Genomic DNA, 22,024 nt, shown 5'->3' with positions numbered 1-22,024 from the left:
GGGTTCTGACTCCATTTGTTGTGAGAGGAAAACAACTGCTGAAAATTCAATCGTTTCTACAGTCAACCCTTTCCAGCTTGATTGGCGCCTTTATTAAAATGGATAATTTGGCTGTAAAAAGTGTTTCTTTTGTTGTTAAAAATTATATAACTATTTTTTTTAAGGCTATACTGGCAAAGGAAATAAGTTAGGAGCGAAATGCATTGGTCATCAACAGTAATTTTGATTTTTCAACTTTGACTAGTTTTGCATCATGAACACTTTGACATTAAATAGAAGTCAACATGCCTTAAAATTAGGATCTATTTAAGCAACCGGCCACGTATCTAATATGTCTTAAAATAGAGGCACCTGTGATGGATGGATTTACCAAATGCTTTCTGGCTTCTGTTTTCCTTTTGTCAAAGAGAATGAAGTTATCAATGATCACTGCAGCCTTCCTGTCTCCTTTTTCTGATGCTCCTATTTGCACAATGGGGTTAATCCAGCCGGTGAAGTGCTCGTGCTTTCAGATCTAAGCCTTAGATGCCTTATTCCAGCCCCAGTAGGTGGATGCAAGATATAATTCTTTCCATGAAGAAAGAACAAACTGATATTCACGTAACCATCTCAGAGGGTGAAACAGCCTGGATATATAGTGTGTGCGTAATTACCAGGACACGTGTGGAAATAGCACTGTGCTCTAAAGCCAGCGAGGTATTATTCTTGCATTCCTGAATCATAAAGTCATCATCCACCAAGATAAAAGGGAATATGGGCATATGGGAACGAGCAGAGAGGAACATATGGATCACAAATATTTTTGTAACTGATTAAAATTGTTCTCTTTGCTAAGAAAGTGTTGCCAGGAAATCAACCCTAGTCCAGCTTTCTGTTCCCCTAACTAACCCGGCTCTTCCTCTGTCATTTAATCTTCACTTGTTCCGATTTCTCCCATTTACACAGAGAGGCAAAACCATGTCTAACAAATATATTTTATCCAACATTTGGTTAATGGATATTCTGGCCAAGTGTCAAGTGTTATGTGGTTGTGGGACAGGGGAGGGAGAAAAAGGGGAAACACTCAACGAATGCACAAAATAAAAGTTACTGCAGTTCTTTCGGTTACAAGATTTTAACTATAGTTTAGGAGGTGATGTTGAGCAAAGGCAGGCAATCAATAAGCTATAGGAAATTGATCAATGACACTAGCAGCTATTTACGATGAGGACAATAATGACCATTTCACATTCTGTTCGTGTTGTTTCTTATTTTTTTGGCTGACTTTAGAGTTGCAAATAGTAGCATCTGGGTTTGTGGGGATGAGCAAGAGAGGGAGAGAGAAGTACAATGTAAAAGACCAGATATTCTGTCTTTCATCATCACCAACAAAAATAGGTGTGTCCTAATCGTCCGTCTATGTGTGTGTGCATGTTACATATATTAATCGCTGGGCTTTTGGGTGGAGAAATAAAGTTTGAGGTTTGATTCCAATTCTGGCAGTGATTTATTTCTCAGAGGATATCTAAAATGGGACATCAAATTCTATTTGTAAGCTGGGAGAGCCACTTTATTAGTCACTTTTGTCACAATCCTTCTACTCAAAATCAGCAGAGGATGACTCATTCCAAATCACTATAGGTGCTTTATGATGAAAAACATAATCAAGATTTACTTATGAGAACAACTGAGATGGTTCTCAGTTCTACAGCATTCCTTCTTTTTTTAGCTGGTCGCAGTTCTGCAAAAGCAAGCTGCTGGTGAACTGTGATATTAGTCATCTGTCAATTGGCTGCATAAGGTATTTAAACACTGCAACCCCTTAGCAACCAAAGACACATCCTAGTCTCAAAGCAGTTATTCTGTTAACGTTTAAAAAAAAATAGTTTGAAGGTGTAAGATTAAGTTTAAAGACTTAAAAAGAGAGAAAAGTAATTGAAATGTAATCCTTTCAGAAATGAGAGCCCCCATGGCATCATGGCCCGGACAGAAGGTCCAGATTAATACCTTCGGTGAGCTTGAACAGTTCCCCAGGTAACAGAAAGATGTCAATGAGAAAATTTCACATAAGTCCACTTTCCCAAAGAAAATGTTCTCCTTCAATATACATGTATAAGAAACACTCAACCAGGAGTTCTACCCTTTCATTAAACTCTTTCTGGTCGACTCCATGCACAAGCATTCTGTAAGATTCTTAAACCACCCATGCAAATGCCAAAATAACCAGACAACTGTTTTGGAGGAAGAACCTAGGAGGAGACTTAAGAAGAGGAATTTTCATACTAGGGGTTTAAGGGTAGAATTATTTTACATGAATATTCTTATTTCAACTTGGATAGCGAGGCAGTTTATAAATATAGTAACTCATAAGAAGAACAGCACTTTTTCTTTCTCATTACAGCAAAGTGGACACAAACATAGCCTTCGTCAGCGTTTACCAGGCTTCCAATAACGGAGATAACTGATGTCAAAGCTGTGGACGTGAGAACAGTACCACGATAATCACAAGCGCCTTTAAACATAAGAGGGGTTGGATCTCAATAAAAACATTCCAAGGAAAAAAAAACAATGTTTCAATTCTTCACTTTCCAAAAAAGTGTTCACGGAATCTCTACCAAGTGCAAGGATGTGCTAATACAATCTCAAAAGGAAAAACCTTTTCTTTTCCCAAAAGAATATAATAAAAGTTAAATAATTCTAATGGATCCACAAGAAAAATTTTAAACAATTTTATCTTCATCATCCTCTTTTTGATTAGTCATCAACTGGAAGATAAAGATGTCTTCTGTTTTTAACAATTCTTAAATGTTTTCTCAGTGTATTTCAAAAGAAAAAAGGCATAAATTTGGGAGAAGGAAATACGTATTGGGTCCCATAATAAATATTTGGATATCCCCACAGAGTGAACTAGTTGATGAAAGTAATAAAGTAAAATGTAGCAGAGACTGACATAAGATTTTACATTTGGGTTCAAAAAATAGTTGCATAATTTTGAATTTTTAGTTTAGACAAGAGGAGACTTAGGGAGGACAAAATAGCTGTTTTCTTATACTATTTTAAAACATTCAGAGAATAAGGAATTGCTCTTACTTGGTATTGCTTCAAAAGTTAGCACTAGGGGAAAAAAAAAAACCACAACCTAGCTTTTTAAACACAGAACTACCATATGACCCAGTAATTCAACTCCTAGATGGATATCAAAAAAAAACACCAAAAAACCAGAAAGCAAGGACTAGAACACCGATGTTCATAGCAGCATTATTCACAATGGCTGAAAGGTATCCATCAGTGGATGAATGGATAAACACAATGTGGTATACAGATGATGAAATAGTATTCTGTCTTAAAAAGTAATGAAATTGATCCATGTTACAATGTGGATGGACTTTGAATATATTATTCTTGGTAAAATGAGTCAGACACGAAGAACAAATGTGGTGTGATTCTGCTTACACGAGGTACCTAGAATAGGCAAATTCATGGAGACAGAAAATAGAGCACAGACTATCAGGAGCTGGAGGTAAGGAAGGAAGGAGTTTACTGTTTAATCGGTCCAGAGCTTTTGTTGGGGATGATGGAGAAGTTGTGAGTATAGATGTGATAGTTTCACTGTTTATTGCCACTGAATTGTACACGTAGAAACAGCTAAAATGATAAAATATTATGTATATGTCACAAGGAAATAACTTGAAAAACTCTTTTCTTCTAGAATATGATTTAAAAGGAAACAAATCAACATACATACAAACAGACCAAAGGCAGAAAATGACAGTACAACAGAGGAAGTGGTCTTCTACTTTACAAAACTGCTTCTGGTGTGTTGATAACACTGATACATGTAAAGACAAGTGTGGTGGATGTAACCTGCCTTGGTTTGTGCTGACTCAGATAGGTACCCAATAAATGGGACCATCCTCCTCCTCCTCATGGTCACCTTAGCAGTCTTGTCTTGCCAAGACAAGCTTTGTTATTTAACCATCCAATGTGGATGCTGCAGGGATAAAAGGTGAGGATATGATGATGTTCAGACTCTTCCACTGCATCTCTACTAGAATCAAGGTGTGTTTGGCCAATGTGTCTTCATCCACAAAAGGTAACAGAAACTACTTCTAACTGCAAGACAACCCTGGGTGCATCTTACTGCAATACAAACATCCACTGTCAATCATCTGGATGAGAGAGCTGGAGGTAGCCGCTGTGTCACATCACTGACTCAGTATTTTGCATACTTTTAAAAAAAAATTGCAGGTAAGGAGAGTTTTCTGACCAAAATAAATAGCACAGAGCACAAGGCCAGTGGCCCTGCTGCCATGTGAGACTGAGAAAGCATTGAGGTTCATTTCAGTTTGACTGGGTGACCCCTGGGACCACTCCCAGGATTTTAAAACAGTCTCAGACTTTCATAAGCCATGCAGGGTAATCACCACCTTATGTTTCCTACCTCGATCTGTTAATTGTGTAGGCACGACTTATCTATATACAAGGTGGTGTCACCAACCTCCAGTTATGTGCAAACTTAAAGAAGATATGCAAGTACTCAGAGAACCACAGCCTTGCCAAGAACCTTGAAATCAGCCAGTCTAGTTGATACTAAATCCAGCGTCTTGGAGAAGATCCATAACCAGATAGTGGCAGAGCTGGGTCAAAAACACTGTCATTTAGACTGAGGATCAGAGCTCCTTTTAAAACCACATGTTCCTATACTGACTGGGGCTTTATTAGAAATATAGACGAGTTGCATCTAATCGGTTCCATTAATTTCCAGGGTATTCCAAGAGACACCCACACATTTCTTCCCCCGAACCACTATCTTCCTCCACTAGCCTGAGGCAGCATAGACTGCACAACCCCCTGTCAACACGTGAAGAGCGGAGTACCGCGTGCACTCCTGACTCATTTTTCTACATTTAAAAAATTGCAGGTAAGGTGATCTGTTTCTGACCATAAATACACACACAACAGTGGCCTCCATGTAGACTAAATGCATGGTTCATTTCGTTGAACGTACCCCTGCCTACTCCCAGATTTTAAAAGTCTGATCTTCATAACCATGCAGGTATCCTCACTTATGTTTCTTCAATCTGTTAACTTCTACACGACTTATCAAATACAAGGTGTTCCCCAAACTCCAGTTATGTGAACTTAGAAGATATGGTACTAGACCACATTCCAGCCTTAATCACTATCAGTTTGATATAAATCCAGTTTCAATCCATACCATTTAGTGACACTGGGTCAAATAATTCTTTAGCTGAGGATCATAGCTCCTTTTAAAACCACATGTTCCTATACTGACTGGGGCTTTATTAGAAATATAGATGAGTTGCATCATCTGTCCATTAATCAGGTATGAGCCTGCATGAATAGTCTGCCTGATAAGGATACATGTCTTTTCTTGATTTTATCCCTAACATCTTATGAACACATGGACCTCTAGACATCATGCTTGGTCTGGTTCTTTGAAACTCCTGAAAGCCTATAAGCCACAGTCATGAGAATGACCTCAAGTTATATGCTTACCATCTGCCCAATTTCTTCCTCCACGTCTACAGCTAATGGTACCTTCTTTTAGAGGCCATACAGGAATCATATGCCTGCAAGATTCCCAGATAAAGTGTGCTCACATTTTTTAAAATGTGGAACAATGTATTTGGATCTACTGGGACCAGAACACATGTAATATTTAGAAATGAATGTCTTCCTAATCTTTAAGCAAAGAACCGGAATCTTAGACTTGAGAAGTTGTTTTTTCTTCCGAGTGGAACTAAAGCAAATTTTCTGGGAACATAAGTAACACTGCTGGGACCTTACAGCTAACAATGCCATGTAACTCTGGTTTCTTAATAGATCTTCCAGGAATTCTACCACATTACACACTTATCCTAAATATTTCCCTCAATATTACAGCCCCATAATCTCTTGAGACAAACAAAACCATTTTAGGGAAGGGAGAGGGTATGATCAATTGAAATGATACTTTTGCTTGAACGTTATTAATAATCTCACAGATGTTAGAACTTCTGTATTCTCAATTTAGTTCAATAAAGTATTTTAAAATGTCCTCTTTCAGTGGATCTGGATGCCAAGGATATAATCCATTATTTATGTCCATTTTTGTATACTGGGGGCTTCCTAGGTGGTGAAGTGGTACAGAATTTGCCTGCCAATATAAGAGATGCAGGTTTGATCCCTGGGTCAGGAAGAGCCCCTGGAGAAGGATCTCCAATACTGGAGTGGCAACCCACTCCAGTATTCTTGTCTGGAGAATTCCATGGACAGAAGAGCCTGGTGGGCTGCAGTCCATATGGTTGCAAAGAGTTGGATGTGACTGAACACACACACATGTATACTGGAGACACCTTGTAATGGGACAAGGATATATCATGAAATGCATATTTTCAACTGTGGCTGGAAGAATTCAGTTATAAAAATTTATCATGAAGGAAAAGCCCTTCAAAAAAAGGATAGGGATAAATACTAATTTTATTCAGCACATCTGACTGAACACTTTTGTCTTTTATTTCTATAAGAAGTGGAAGTAGAATCTGTCATTTCAAAAACAATGAAACTTAACAAATGTGACATAGTTATAGGTGCCAGAATGTGAGCTGTTTGGGCTACTAAAACCTTTCTTGCAGAAAAGAAGAAAAGAATACACACTCAGGGAAAATGAGAAAAAGCAAAAATAAGTGGATAAATTATTATTATTACTCTGTTAGATTTTTGAAATGGTGATAAGGTTCGTGTTCTGTCCATTTATAAGTTGGGGAAAATAAGGCGCTTTCATGGCCACAATGTCTTTATTTTCCCTTATGTCATTGGATACTGTTTGGTGCCATGGCCTGTGAAAATTTCAAGCCTTCAGGTTGCTTTTTCAGAATCATTACTAGCTAATACCATCAGTACATCTAATCAAAAGCAATCAACGTAGAAGCTTAAATTACACACCCATGACCTCAGCTCTGCCTCCGCCCACCCCCACACAATGGCAGAAGAATGGGAAAGATTTTCCACCGGAGCAAATGAATTAAAGGATGCTTCATCTCAAATAAAAAGCTAAAAGGTGGGCCTGAAGGTCTATGAGTGCAGGAAGTGACTTCTACACCCATGAGGCAGGGAGAAAGGCAGGAGAGACGTTTACTAGAAATGGATATCTGCTGCTGCCATCTCAAGAAGAGCAGGGGGAATTTCAGGAACAACAGAGTTTTAATTCTCTCGGGTGAATCTGGGCTACAAATGGAGTGTTAATATACTGATAGCAAATGGCAACTCACTGCAGGATTCCTGCCTGGGAAACCCCATGGACAGAGGAGCCTGGCAGGCTACAGTTCACGGGATCACCAAGAGACAGACAGGACTTAGTAACTAAACTACCACCACATACCGACAGCAAGCTCTTTTCACAAGATCCAACAATCACACCATTAAATGCTTTTATTATTTACCTCCTCATGGGTGATTCTGGAGCATTTTCCATAGATTATTACACTTTATCCTCGTGTCAACTGCGCTATTCATTGCTAGCCTCCAGTGAGTAAGACAATTGCTTGCCTACTCACCCTATCTCTTTAGTGAGAGGGCAGCTGGCTATTGGCTCCGTCCATCACTGAAATCCCCAGGTCTTAGAATCTCAGATGAGTCACTCTTTGACAAGGCTCAATGTTCTAACCAAGCAGTAAGAGTCATTCTCCCCCTACTGTTACATAAACTACACAATGACTGAGATTTCTGCCTGGCTAGTCCACTGCTGTACTGACCCCAGGGCTGAGAATAGCGCCTCAAACAGAGTGGGACTTGCTGACTCAGTGAATGAAAAAGGGCTCCAAGTTCTACCTGAATTCTGATCAGTGATGGCTGGGTCACTGTTTTTCTGCTTCCTTCATCTAAAAAAGCCAGGACACGTAACACTCGGAGACTTATTAACCAGTGTGTAAGGTTAAAGGAAAACACTCAACAGTTGCTAAAAGGGCAAAACCATGGCATGCTTGCAGACGGGTGATTCTCAAGAGGGCTTGGGTCTGACCGAGCTCTGTATGTCTGTGATAATGGGCCAGGCCATTCGGAGACAGCACCGGCTAGGAAGCTAGAGAAAGGAAAGAGATGGTGCTTGTCCCAGGGGAGCTACCCACCCGACGAGAGAGTTCAGCAGACAGGGGGATGTGAGAGCAAAGCCATCCCATGCAGATGACTGTGGCATACAGCACAACAATACACTGCAGCCCGCCAGGGTCGTAAGAGGCGGACATGGCTTAGTGACTAAGCAACATGCATAAACGAGATAACTAACAAGAGCTACTGTATGCATAGCACAGGGAACTCTACTCAATACCCTGTAACGGCCTCCATGGGAAAATAATCTAAGAAAGAGTAGACATATGTGTAACTGAATCACTTTGCTGTACATCTGAAACTAACACGACATTGCAGATCAACTATATGCCAAAAAAAAAAAAAAAAAGATAAAAGGAAAATGTGGAACCCCTGACCTGAAGATTCACACGCAGGTGAGTTTTTCCAGGGCCTTGACAGTATGAGTTTTCCTCAGAAAGTGACTGCATCCATTAAATATATGATTTATCACAATTAAACTGGACAGTTAGGCCTTGCTCACATTTCCAGAGTAAAAACAAATAGAGAAGTAGTGTCTCATTCCTTTGAAACTCTGCTTTTTTGGTTGTTCCACTGAGTTTCTTCCATGGACTCTCATCCAGGGCTCACTTCATCAGGTCCCCCCACCGCTGTATCAGGTCTCTCAGATGACATACCCCCCCACCCCCCATAGGTGCCATGGTGCTCAGCCCACAAAGAGAAGGGTAATATACTTACATCCTCCTGGCCAGCTCTGCTCCATCTTGAATGCAGGGACCTTTTTCCCTCTTTTGTTTTTCCTCTTTCTCTATGCTGCCCAGTATAGTGGGACAGAAAATTACATACTGATGCCCCTGCAAACTCAGCCATGAAAACTAAAAAGCCACTGTACTGAGGTCAACGACTATGCTAAAGAACCTAAGTGTTCAATAAATGATTCCTTTGATCCTCAGACTTCCTGGGAGCAGATGCACTTGGAATGCAGGATATATGAGTTCACTTGACATCAGCATGTTCTTGGTACTGGCTAGCGACATGGTGTTGGAATTTTTCCTCACCACAGGGAAATCTCTAGAAAGACCATTTAAACTGCAGATGTGGGAGAGTAAACAACAACAAAACCAACAAAACCTTGCAGGAGTGCAAGGGAGGAAAAGAGCCTGCGTGAGAGACCTCAAGCACTGCAGAAAGTGATGGGAAAACCTAATGTCTCCATTTCTGGAAGAGACAGGAGTGAAAGGAGCTCTGTGGCTTCAGAGTCAGGACTTAACAGAGGCTCAGGGAGGACAAATGTCTAGAAAAAGAAGGCGAACATGCAAAAGCAGTGCCTTGAAGTCTTTCCTTCTAAGCCATCAATGGTCTGGCTTGGGTTTGGATGCAGCTTTAAATATACGTAATCTAAAGCGTTCCAGGTGATGAACAGGGGTGGGAGACTGACTCTAAATTCCCTGGACAGAGGGCCCTTGGACCGGTGTCTCTGGGACCACTGACAGTCTTTCACACACAGCAAGAACATAATCCCTACCAATTTGCTGGTAGGAGGTGTGGATCTATTCCCAGGAGGGAAACAATTTCAGGAAACTTATAACACATGGTGGAGCAGAATCTGGTTGATTTGCCAAGTGTCCCAGGGCTCGGCCAGCAGGTGCGTGTGCCCGCTGGTGCTGCCTGCCCCCACCCCCCACCCCAGAGCTGGGGCCATCTGTGGCGGTGCCAATGAGACCCCAGATGCCCTGTCGGCAAAGTCACCTACAGGGAGCTGTGGCGGGCCACCTGAAAGATCGGGGCTGCTGTTTATGTTATTTCATTATTATTTTATTGGCCGTGCCGTGTGGCACCTGGGATCTTAGTTCCCTGACCAGGGATTGAAGCTGTGCCCCCGGCAGCAGAAGCGCTGAGTCTCAGCCACTGGACCTCCAGGGACGTCCAAGGGGCTGCTGTTTAAAGTCAGGGTCTGTGCTCTCATCCACTGTCACAACTGCAACCACATGACTGATCTCTGCTTCAAAATCTTGGATAGACGCAATAACCTCTCCCTGCTCCCTGTCCCAAGCCAGGCATCAAAGCTCTTTTTTTTTTAAAAAAAAAGAAAATACCCTTGCACAAAGGAACTGTTAAGAGAGTTGGTTGCATTCAAGACAGCAGTAGTCTGCAAGTGAATGGCTTCTACTCTGATGGGCTCTCCTCTATATGGATGCTCCCCGTTCAAACCTTCCAACAAGACCCTTTAATCCTGAGAAATCCAGATGGAGGAAAATGGGTGTGTGTTTTTTTTTTAATTCTCTATTTTTAAAATATCTAATACCTTTGGAAAATTTTACAAAACTATGAGCTGCTGTAAGCTCTGTGAATCATTAGAGCCTGCCAGAGTTATCTGTGACGGTGGGAAAAAGGCAGGTTACTAGAGCGTTCTATGTTAGGGAGCTGGTAGGAATTACTGATGAAACTCAGGAGATACTTTCAACCTAGGTGATGAGAGATGCTGGGCTGAGGTCCCAGGGCTGAAGGGTATGACAGGGTTACACTGTGCGTGAGGATTCCTCAAGGCTTCCTAATCGCGAAGTTGAAGATCTGGGCTCATTCTATTCATGGGGTCTACAATGCTTAAGCTAAGGGTCAACAGGGGGCTATTAGCTTTGTACATGTGTCAAATGCTTAGAACAAAATAGTCTGGCAGAGACTTTCAACAAAATGTCCAAGTTGTCAGCCTAGGGAAAATTACAGGGTGGGGCAAAGATCATAACTTTTTTTACTTGTTAACGATTCCTGGAGGGAAGGAAGGAAGTGAGTGAGAGAGGGGAGAAAGGACAACGCAACAAGGAAGGCAGTTAGGCCAGCCCAGCTCTCAGAAAGAAACATCCAGAACTAACATGTGAAAGCAGAACATGAAACATTTGGAGAAATTCATGAGGAAGCCCAAGACAAATTTTCATTTTCACAAATAGACTTAAAACTAGGAAGGCAAAAAGAATCATTCACTCATTATTGTTGGCATCTAAGCGGAGACAGGATGGTTCACCATTATAGACAAAAAGTATATTAGGAAAAACATTTTCTGGGTTTATTAGAGTATGGTATATACAAAAATGTGTTCTACACTTCAAATGATTACTCATTTTCACTGAAAAAAACAAAGTGAAGAACACGGTTGGAGCCTGCTGCCTCAAAAGTCATGATCACAAGAAAGGTAATTTAAATCTGTAAGAATCAAAGGATTCTAAGTATGTTAACATGAATGGCGACTTTGAGCCTCAGAAGGTGTTGTTAGTATCCTAATTTAAACATTAAGATTTAAGATCTATGTGTATTTACCTATGTGATGTGTGTGTATATATATGTATTCATGTGCCTATATATGTGTGTGTGCATGTGTGTGCATGCCTGTGTGCACAGGTGTCTGTGTATATGTGTGTGAACACACATGTGAAATGTGTGCATTCCCAGGTATCTGACATCCACCTGGTGCAAAAGTATCCTTCTCGGCTGGCAGACTGTCTTCAATCCGGGGGCGTGTTTCTGCTGGAAATTCTGTGGCCTGACACCATTCCTACGGGGGGCGTGGGCATGCCCACGATGCCCATCCCATATTCTTTCTCAACATGACAGACTCCAGAAGGAGCAAGGGCAGAGTGACAGTGACAGAAAACACTGTTCCCTCCAAAGGCCATCCGCTGACTCACTGAGACGCCAAACTTCAGGAGACTCTAAAAGAAAGCTGCCTGTCTAAATACTCCTGGCTTGCTGTACTGTCCACACACAAATTCAGTCACTTGGGGAGATTTTTGTTTAAAAAAAAAAAGGCTCTGGCTATAAGCAAAACCTACCTTGTCTCCTGGCTCTCTCAGTGGAGTGGCCTGGGGTTTACTGCAGATTTTGTGCCCTGGCAACATTCTTAAAAACTGGTAGAAAATTTAGGAAGCTATCTCTTTACATGTATTGTCATGCAGCATTTTCACATATTTTGTCAAAAGTTATATATGCAAATTAGGAGCATTTTTTTTTTTTTCCTGCTCACTGTTTTTCTTTCTACATTACAACTGAATTTGGGGGGTAGGTTTCTTAGTGGATTTTGAAAGATATTTGTGCCTCTTTCTTGAAATAAACACTGGAGCAGAAGTTCGTTTTCTGACCATCAAAAACAAACTATTGATATTATACCGAACATGGCCAATGTATAGTCCTTATCCATCTTAATTCAATCTCTCTAAAGATACACATTCATATACACACAGACACAAACATACTCTCACTCACATCTGGGCTAGATACCTAAAGAATGCAATAACGACATTTATCAGATGTAGTGTTTATAGCTTTGCTCCTAAAAAGATTCATAGGTTCTCATTCTTTTTTTTATTCTTTTCTTTTTTCAGTATAGATATGCTCAGGCAAAAATGAACACTTCTATATTTAAGACTACTCCTTGCCCAAAATGGATATAAACAAATGCAGAACCAACAGAAGGATGCTCCAGTCACCATGACTGACACCCAGTCACTACACTCTTGGTATAGCTCCCAGACCAAGGGTCGAACTCAGGCCCCTGCTGTGGCATCATGGAGTCCTAACCACTGGGCTACCAGAGCAGTCCCAAGGTCTACTTTTTAAAAAGCAGTGTCTACCCAAGAATGTACATGCTTTCAGAGTGCCTTACTTTGGAGAAATTTCATTCTGAATTACATTTTTGTGCATTATAAGCTCCCACTTCAGATTATATTTTCCTTTAATTAACTATTAAAAATAATCTTACATCACTTCTGTCTCTTAATTCGGCACCTCTCCCAAATCTATTAAGAAGTAAGCCAAATGGAGCCCAGCCTCCAACGAGCAGTGCAGCACAGACTGTTGCTTCTTCAGGAATAATCTGTAAGCTACTCCTCCCTCTCTCTCTCATGTAAGTTCTTTTAAAAAATGGGACTATTCTTTTTTTTTTTTGTACTGAAACACCTAGTGGTAAGTAAGGGTTTGATGAAGCACTTATTTAATGAATTAGTGAATGAATACATCAATTTAACAAGTCTTGAGATTATAGTGCCTAGTCATAATGCAAAACCACTGAGGTCTTGCTTCCAAACTAGCAATTATTTCCCCATTATCATCATCATGGCCATAAATCACACTGTAAAGGAAATGACTCACTGTGAACAAGGAAGAGACTTTTACATAACAAGGAAGTTTAATGCTAATGTAAACAGAGCCGATTGACAGTGGTTTTAATATATCTAGGGGATACTCATTAGTGCCTGGCATTATTTTGATTTAAAAAAAAAATATATATATATATACAGGATAAAAAGATTCACCCTCAAATATCCTATTTCAAAATGGAGGGAACTGAGCCACAGAGACACGGAGACCAACACACAGAGACACTGTGTATCGTAGCTAACACCTCACTCTAGGAAAAGACGGGACTGCAGTTCAGATTCTGACAGGCTGGCCCCAAGACTTCAACTTCAACAGTACTGTGAAACGACTGAGGTTAACAATGACCGCATGCTAGATAATAAATAACCAAGGCAGCCAAACTGATGCCATGGAGATCCATGGCATGGAACCAAGCAATATTTGAGGGCGCATGCTTACCCTAGTCTTTCTAGATATTCTCAAATGAACCTATTTTAGTTTTACAATTAGCAAAAGCAAACGTGAAGACTGAGAAGAGACCACAAAATATCGAGTAAGTTCAAACCGGCGACTTGCATTGTTAATTGCATGGTGAAGTATGTTTGTGGTTGCCATGAAGTTACCCATTCAGTTAGAAAACATGAAAGTAAAGACGATGCAAAAAACCGTTAACCAAACCAAAAGTACAGAATAAGTCCATTGAATCCAATGCTCAGTAAAAGGAATTAAATCTATGAAAAGATATGTTTTAAATAAATGTCAAAGATGAAACTTAAAGTATACCCTACACACAAACCAAATTATTTAATAAAAATTTAAGAACTATTTTAATAATGCCAGAAGAATCTCAATACCAGATAGGCAAACATTTAAGTTATCATTAAATGTGTTTTTGGAATAAACACTAAAACCTAAACAACTCAAATGCATTAACAACAAAGTTGAGAACAATTACAAGTCAGACTGGGCCAAAATGTCTAAAGAATTTAAGAATATTTTTACATGGAGCCATTGATATGAATATTGGGTTCTAAGTTTACTTGCTTCTACTAGGAATCAATCAAAAGTTTTCAATGAAACTTAACTGTTTGTGGGGTGACCCTGTAACTTAAAAAATGTGCTTTCCTTCTGCTTTGTAGATTTGGATTCCTGGAAGGGTCCTGGGTGACACAGCATCCTTTTAGTGTTCTCCATGTATACCACCTATAGATGGGCTTGGAGTTTTTTATTTTTTATTCAGCAGCCACCTATAAGTTTGACACTTTTAAACAGCTTCTGTCTACAGCCACTGTTCTTTGAAGGGCAAGCGAAAGCTAAGAATCTGGGAAAAAGGGCAAAGACCAGAGGAGCTGTTGCATGCTGAGCAATGATTTGGGTATTTTTGAAACGACAATACAGATCCACACCGTCATCATCACTGTATTACCTTTCAAATTCATAACAAATGGGACAAACTGAATACATTTTCATTTCTTTCACATACTTTTAACAAGCACCTTGGGTAGAAACAGCGGGTACAAAGGTGACTAGAAAACAGCCCTCCCCTCTGGAGAACTCACACATTGTTGAAAAAAATGGGGTAGAGTTCATAAAAAGTGGCTCTTTGTCAACAGCAGTGCTTTTAAGTAGTAGGATAGATTCATGAGCTCAGGCAGTGTTTATGTGGATGATTTTTTTCTGGTTTCTTAAATACAGGAAATAAAAAAATCCTGAATGCTTGATAGCATCTCTTACCTCCAAATGGATATGTTTATATCATATAACACGACTCTATCCTAAGCCATTTTAAAGACCTGTCAATTCTTTCTGTGTAGAAATAGAAAAATTCACCCTACTGTATAAAATAGATAACCGACACAGACCTACTGTATAGCACAGGGAACTCTATTCAATATTTTGTAATAACCTATATGGGGAATCTGAAAAAAAAGTTATGTATGTATAACTTAATTATTTTTCTGTATACCTGAAACTAACACAACTTTGTAAGTCAACTATGTGCTTCGTCGCTCAGCCGTGTCTGACTCTTTGCAACCCCAATGGACTGTAGCCCACCAGGCTCCTCTGTCCATGGGATTCTCCTGGCAAGAATACAGAATTGGGTTGCCATGCCCTCCTCCAAGGGATTTTCCCAACCCAGGGACTGAACCCAGGTCTGCATTGCAGGTGGATTCCTTACCATCTGAGCCACCCCGGAAACCAATACTTCATTTAAAAATAAAGGGGAAGAAAAGAACGGATACATAGAAGAGTGTGTGTTCTGCAGACTGTTAAATTGAAGTTTTTGAGCATTCCGCTCAAAACTTCCTACTTACTTTAACTTTTGCTACTCCAAAAAACAAACTCTCCTCATTTGACCTGAGAAATGAATTGTGTTCAGCTAGCAAGTTACTGGAGAAGGCAATGGCACCCCACTCCAGTACTCTTGCCTGGAAAATCCCATGGACAGAGGAGCCTGGTGGGCTACAGTCCATGGGGTTGCTAAGAGTTGGAGACGACTGAGCGACTTCACTTTCACTTTTCATTTTCATGCACTGGAGAAGGAAATGGCAACCCACTCCAGTGCTCTTGCCTGGAGAATCCTAGGGATGGGGGAGCCTGGTGGACTGCCATTTCTGGGGTCGCACAGAGTCAGACACGACTGAAGTGACTTAGCAGCAGCAGCAGCAGCAAGTTAAACAAAGAAACAAAAAATTTCGGCTGAGAACAGTGATGGGGTTTGGAATCATATACCCATCTATCTTTGTAAGGGTCACACACCCCTAGGATTCAGTTTTTCTTGCTCCTAGTGTAATATCCTTTCCAAGCTGCTTCGGTGCATATGCAGAGAGATGCAATGATAAACCCAAATATGCTTGTGTCAAACACAGACATTCTGAGTTAGGATGGTGCCCTCACGCTTTACCTTTTAAAATAACTCATTTCAGATCTGCAGATCCATTGACCCAAAGGAGTGAAAGTTCTCTGCTTTTTTTCATGGAGCTACATTTATCTCATGAAACACAGAGGTCAGAGAAGTGTCCCTTAAGCCACATGCACACACACACACACACACAAATAGCAGGTGCGGTACGTTGCTCAGAACGGGCCAGTGACACTCCTCTCGGGCCCCTCCCCAGATGCCAGCTCGGGCCACCCTGCAGCCTGGACTTGGTTCCAGCTCAGAGAACAGAGAGGCAGCTGCCCCGACTTGGCTGCGGCTCAAGCCTCAGCTGTATTCTTGGCGTCCTGCCTCCTCCTGAGCACTTAGGAGGGGCGCGTGACCGAGGAAACAGCTGAGCTCCCACCTCGGAGAGGAAGCGCAACCGCCGCAACCCCCATCACCGCCACCTGCTCTGGGGGCCAAACCACCGCCCAATTCCTGCTGGATCCACGGGGGCAGAGTGGAGTGCTGACTCACTCCTCGGCTCAGGGGCACAGCACAGCCTCAGGGCTGGGACATCACCCTGGACGCCCCAGGGGCCTCAAACTTGCTGGGGCATCGGAAGTGGTTTGGATGTTCAGGTCACAGGTTCTCATCAGATCCACAACCAGGCTCTAGAAATGCTCTAGACAATTTGCCTACGAGGCTCCTTTTCTATATAGAAACCCTGACTCAGAGGCGACATCAGGCTGAAATATTGCCCCAGAATGGGGTGGGCTGGCAGGTCGCTTCTGCATCCATCCGTTTCCAGGAAGCCCCTCCACACCACAGAGTTCTGGAAACGGAGCGCACGAGTTACAGGCAACCTTTCTTGCCCTCTCACTGACACGGACATTGTTTAGACAGCCTTGGGCTTCAGCCCACATTCCCGGCCCCCAGCTAATGCCCACGGCCCAAGTGCAGACGCGAGACAGTGGAAATGTGAGTGGCTGGCCGGCCGCTGCTTTGAAGATCTGGTGGGGCAAAGAGGGTGAGCGGGCCGCTTCCCGGAACCACGGATCTGACAGCTCCAAGTGCGCTCACGTCAGTGCTATTAAGAGACATTCGTGACTTCAAACGTTGTGAAATCTCACCCCGCTCTGAGGACATGCCCATCCGGATCTGTCTCGGATGAACATGGGAGGCTGTGCCTTCCGTGTGAGAAAACACTCTGGATGAAGGAGGGGACATGCTGACACTCCCTGATACATCCGTGGGGGGTCGGTGGGCAATAATCTGTATTTTCTGTGCGTGTTTTGAAGATTTCCATAATGGAAATCTGAATGTATAACATGTCCCCTGAGATTAAATAATATAATAATATCAGATAGAAATATTCTGCACCCAAAATGGGCTTCAGTCCTGGTAGGAAAGGCTGATTTGGAGGCAACTGATAATTATCTCTAGGGAGAATGGGAGAGGTGTGAAAACCTCTTAGAACACAACTTCTTTAGGAAAAAAAAAACAAAACTGACCTCCAGTTAAGATTTTTCTCCCAAGGAGTGATGCAAGACTATTTTTATGCAACAATGGGACAGGCACTAAAATACACGTTTCAGGGCATCAAGGTGGTCATTTTTTATCTTTCTGGTCAACCTTGGTGGTACACACAGAATCCTCCTCAAGGAAGGGCTTTCTGCCTCTTGAGGGGTTATTTCAGCTGCAGTCTCCCCTAGGCCACATCCTTCCCTAGGGCAGTCCATATCTGATAAGTAATTGACGTGGGAAGGTCCGTATGGCCGTCTCCATTGTAGGCTGACACCCAAGGTCACATAAGCTGCAGAGCGTCACCAGAGCTGGCCAAGGCTGATCGCATTCTCTGGCCTGAACTGTGCCCTTCCCTGCCCCTCACAGTGTTGGTACCAAGAACCGTCCTAAGAAAAATTCCTGCACATTGAACTCCATCTCAGAGGTCGCTTCCCAGGACTTTGCCTGCCACATCTCAGGACTCCCCTCTGGAAGGATGAAGTCACATGGTGGTGGGAACAAAACTCAGCTTCTCTAACCCTGGACACCTCCTTGCTGATCCAAATCTTACAATCATGTACAGGTACTCCGACTCATTCATAAAACATGCATTTGTATATCAACCTGGACTTCTGGGTGACTGCTTCTTTTGGGACCCCATATTTAATTCTGGTCAATTGAAAAGAAATCCATGACTCTCTAAAGTTGTGACTTCTCACCTAAAAATAAAAGTCTGATCCTATTTTTTACTTCCAGTTCTCAGAGGCCACATAGTCCTCTGACCTCAAATCTAATATATGTCTACTTGCAGGCACCTCTGAAGTTGACATTTCCAGATGTCATTTCAAAACCAAGATCAGCTAATACCATGCTTGATACACTGGAGGCAAAAGACATCATGATAACATGTTAGATAACATAAGCAGCTTATACACATGATCTTAGTGACTCTCCCACTTCTTGTTCAGTCACTAAGTCATGTCCAACGCGTTGCCACCCCATGGACTGTAAACCACCAGGCTCCTCTGTCCGTGGGATTTTCCAGGCAAGAAGACTGGAGTGAGATGCCATTGCCTTCTCCAGGGGGTCTTCCCAACATAAGGATCAAACCTGTGTTTCCTGCATTGCAGGTGGATTCTTCACCACTGAGCCACCAGGAAAGCCCTCACAATTGCTAACAATGAGCTGTCACAGCTTCTATTATACAGATGGGATAACTGAGGCTCAGTGCGACCAAGAAAACTGCCCAAGATTATACACGTTAAAGCCACCCCTGGTGGCTCAGTGGTAAAGAGCCCGCCTGCAATGCAGGAGATGCAGTTTCCATCCCTGGGTTGGGAAGATTCCTCTGGAGGAGAGGGCAAGGCAACCCACTCCAGTATTCTTGCCTGGAGAATTCCGGACAGAGGAGCCTGGAGGGCTATGGCCCATGAGGTCTCAAAGAGTCGGACATGAGTAAAGCAACTGAGTATGCATGCATACAAGTTAAACAGAATCAACCATGCCTTACTTTCACCCCAGGAACATGACTTATGATTGTCTATCTAAAGTACTCTTTGGAGGAATAGGCAGGGCATCATAATGTCAATTAATTGAATACTGTTGATTTAACATATTTTATAGCTATCTATGGGAAGTTTATAGTGTTCTCATTTCCCCGAGCTACCCTACACAGAGCGAGTGCCTTAGCACTTGAAAGATTCTGATAAAGGAGCAGCCTAAACAATTATAATAGCAGCTAATAAGTATTACTGTGGTCCTACAGGCTGAACATCATTCTATAAACTTTACGGGTGAGAACCTACAGAGTCCTTTTATCTCCTTTCTTCTTTATGTGGCCTCCTTCACCACTCCTCTAGTGGATCGGCCGGAGGAGGTAAAACTGCAACAGCAGGAATCATTATTCCCACGATCACAGTTCAATAACTGATTTTCATACTATGACAATCAATCAATAAGAGAAAATTAAGTTGTATTCAGCATTGGATGTTTTACAAGGCTGAGAAGATGTGTATTTAAATTGCTTTCAGTAAAACATTCAGTCTCTTGGAAGACCCTACTTAAATTGCCAACAATCCGTGTGTGTGTGTGTGTGTGTGTGTGTGTGTGATCATGTGTGTAAATCAAGGCTGTTAATGCTAGTGGAATCAATAAACAATTATTTACTCAGCTCCAACGAAATACAAGCCAGTCTGCTAGGAACAGTGAGATGTACAAAGATTGATGTGGTCCAGCTCCTGCCTTCAAGAAATTTACCATCTGCTAAAACATGGAGTCACTTAACTTGGCTTTCCAAGGACTTGCCTTCTCTGTTTTTCAGCAAGTATGCTAAACAATGAATTTCAAATGAATCCTTACTGGTTGCTCATTAAGCTTCCAGGAGAACACTTAGACTAGACTAATCTATGATTTGAAGAAAATGCCCTCTCAGTCGATACAATGAAGAGCACAATATCCTCCCAGTGAGGAAGAATTTATCCAAGTCCTCAGTCAAGAGTTAATTCTCCATTGGAGTCTGACAATTATTTTCCAAGTAGTGAACTCTAAGAATGAGGTCTGTCACTATCTAAACCTGTGGCTCCACCCAGTGAAGAGCTGGGAGCAATCTCCCTTCCACTCTCCCTGAGACCCCAGACCTTTCTCCAAGGATAGGGCAGCAGAGATCAGAAAGGGAGGACATGGGCAACCATCGGTGGCCAGGGGGGCAAGGTCAAAGTGGGATGCGCACTACCGGTGTGTATGCAGGAACAGGGGCGGGGGCAGAGTTCAACCACTCACACCCAGGAGGATCAGACTATGATAAGCAGCTGAGGTCAAGAACAGACACAGAGGAAGTAGTCTTTGACGCCTGCAGGACCCTTTGCAAGTCCACAGATCACCTTGCTCATTTCTCAGGGTGTGGACAGACCAGCCTCCTGTGTCCCACCGGAGAGACTGAAAAGAACAATTTACATGTATGCATTTAAAAGCATCCTCAGTAATTTAGAAGAGACACCTTATATATTTAACCACCTCTGGCCTTGAACCCAGTCAAAAAGGGAAAGAGGACAAGGTCCACAACCTGAGAACCCCAAGAGGGATGCCAGGAAGGCCTGTCGGGGCTAGAACTTCAATCTGGCCCTTGGCAATGAGTCTCATATTCTCCTGGCGCCAGCAGATGGTGCAATGCACACCTGTGACACTTGTCACAAAACAGCGCTCTGATGTTTTTATTACAAGAACTAACATGAATCACACACATTGAAGCCTCACGGTCATCGTGTACCCGTGTGCTTCTTGGCTGGGTTGCTCCGGAAAGGTCCAGAGCTTTGGGAATAAAGCAGGAAGGCCCTCCATCAGTTGGGGCCATGCCCCCGCCACCTCCATGCTTGAAAGGAGAAACTCACTTTATGTCATGTGAGCGATCACTGCTTTCAACCAATATGCTAACCAACAAGATGAGACTCAGAAGTCACCTCTCCCCCCTCGAGCTCCTGGCTCTGTGTCCACTCCCCAGGGTCTAGTCCCCCTCTCTGCTCACCCTGACCTCCATCAGAGGCTGCATCTCCACCTCAGCCCTTATCAGAGGGCCCTGAAAGTACCCGAGAGTCAGGCTCTCTGCCTCGGGAGTGGGGACTATACCTTGCTTAACTCTGGGTCTCCAGGAGCCACCAAGGCATCTGGAATATAACAGGGGATTGATTAATGATGGTTTCTAAAAAAAAGACAAACATTTTCTGGGAATATCTCCTAGCCATCTTAACTGGTAAAAGTGTATTAATGTTTCAGGTGGTTAAAAATATTAACTGTTTATATTATATTCATAGTATAAAATTTTTAAATGTGTCCTTAAGACTTATCTCTTTAAAATCCTGATCCTGTGTGCTGTGGCTATATGAAGGACACATTTCAGACCAGTGAACATGTCCTAGGAACACAATGACCCCTTCCTTGTTCAGGATGTCCCTCTTCTAGAAAAACCAGATATAGTTGATAATGATTTCTACTCAGGAGTTCCAAAATAATGTATGACTCAGCAATGAGCACTGACTGAGTCAACTGAGGCCGCTATTGTCTTAAAGGGGTACAAATTGGCATTTATTCAGTAGAGGAAATGTAGACGTATCTGGGATCACTGTATTACGATCATGCATAGCTGAAGATCAAAAAGACACAGTAGTGCCAGATGCACTTCCTTCTTCTGCAAACACTGGAAGAGAAGACAGAATCCAAAGTCAATTTATATGTAGATTCATGTTTTTCAAACTTCAGGTTGTGACCTGTTTGTAAATCGGAAAGTTGAATCGTTCATTCTAACTTGGAACTTTGTAAAGGCAGTAAATAGAATACAGAACGAAATGAAACGAATGGAGTAAGATGAAATGCACTAGAATAGAATAGGTAAGAATTAGAGGACAATACCCTAGGGAAGGCGGTGTCTTGTTGTATAAAATCGTATTTTGCATCTGCGTGTGCAGGTAT

At 42.1% G+C, this 22,024-nt stretch overlaps 1 protein-coding gene across 7 annotated transcripts in view; it reads right to left on the bottom strand.

Moving 5' to 3' along the window:
* Positions 1–22,024, bottom strand: part of ARPP21 (cAMP regulated phosphoprotein 21) — a 159,575-nt gene that overhangs the window by 113,857 nt on the left and 23,694 nt on the right. Inside the window, exon 1 of one of the 7 annotated variants that reach the window (XM_020880554.2) lies at positions 352–560. The exons of the other annotated variants lie outside the window; for them this stretch is intronic. The gene's annotated coding sequence lies outside the window, so the exon portion shown is untranslated. Of the gene's footprint in view, positions 1–351; positions 561–22,024 lie in introns of those variants that run through there. 7 annotated transcript variants of the gene reach the window in all.

This window comes from Odocoileus virginianus, chromosome 26, assembly GCF_023699985.2.
Source record: "Odocoileus virginianus isolate 20LAN1187 ecotype Illinois chromosome 26, Ovbor_1.2, whole genome shotgun sequence".
Lineage (NCBI taxonomy): Eukaryota > Metazoa > Chordata > Mammalia > Artiodactyla > Cervidae > Odocoileus > Odocoileus virginianus.
The sequence above is the reverse complement of the archived record's forward strand: the minus strand, read 5'-3'. Positions and strand labels throughout refer to the sequence as shown.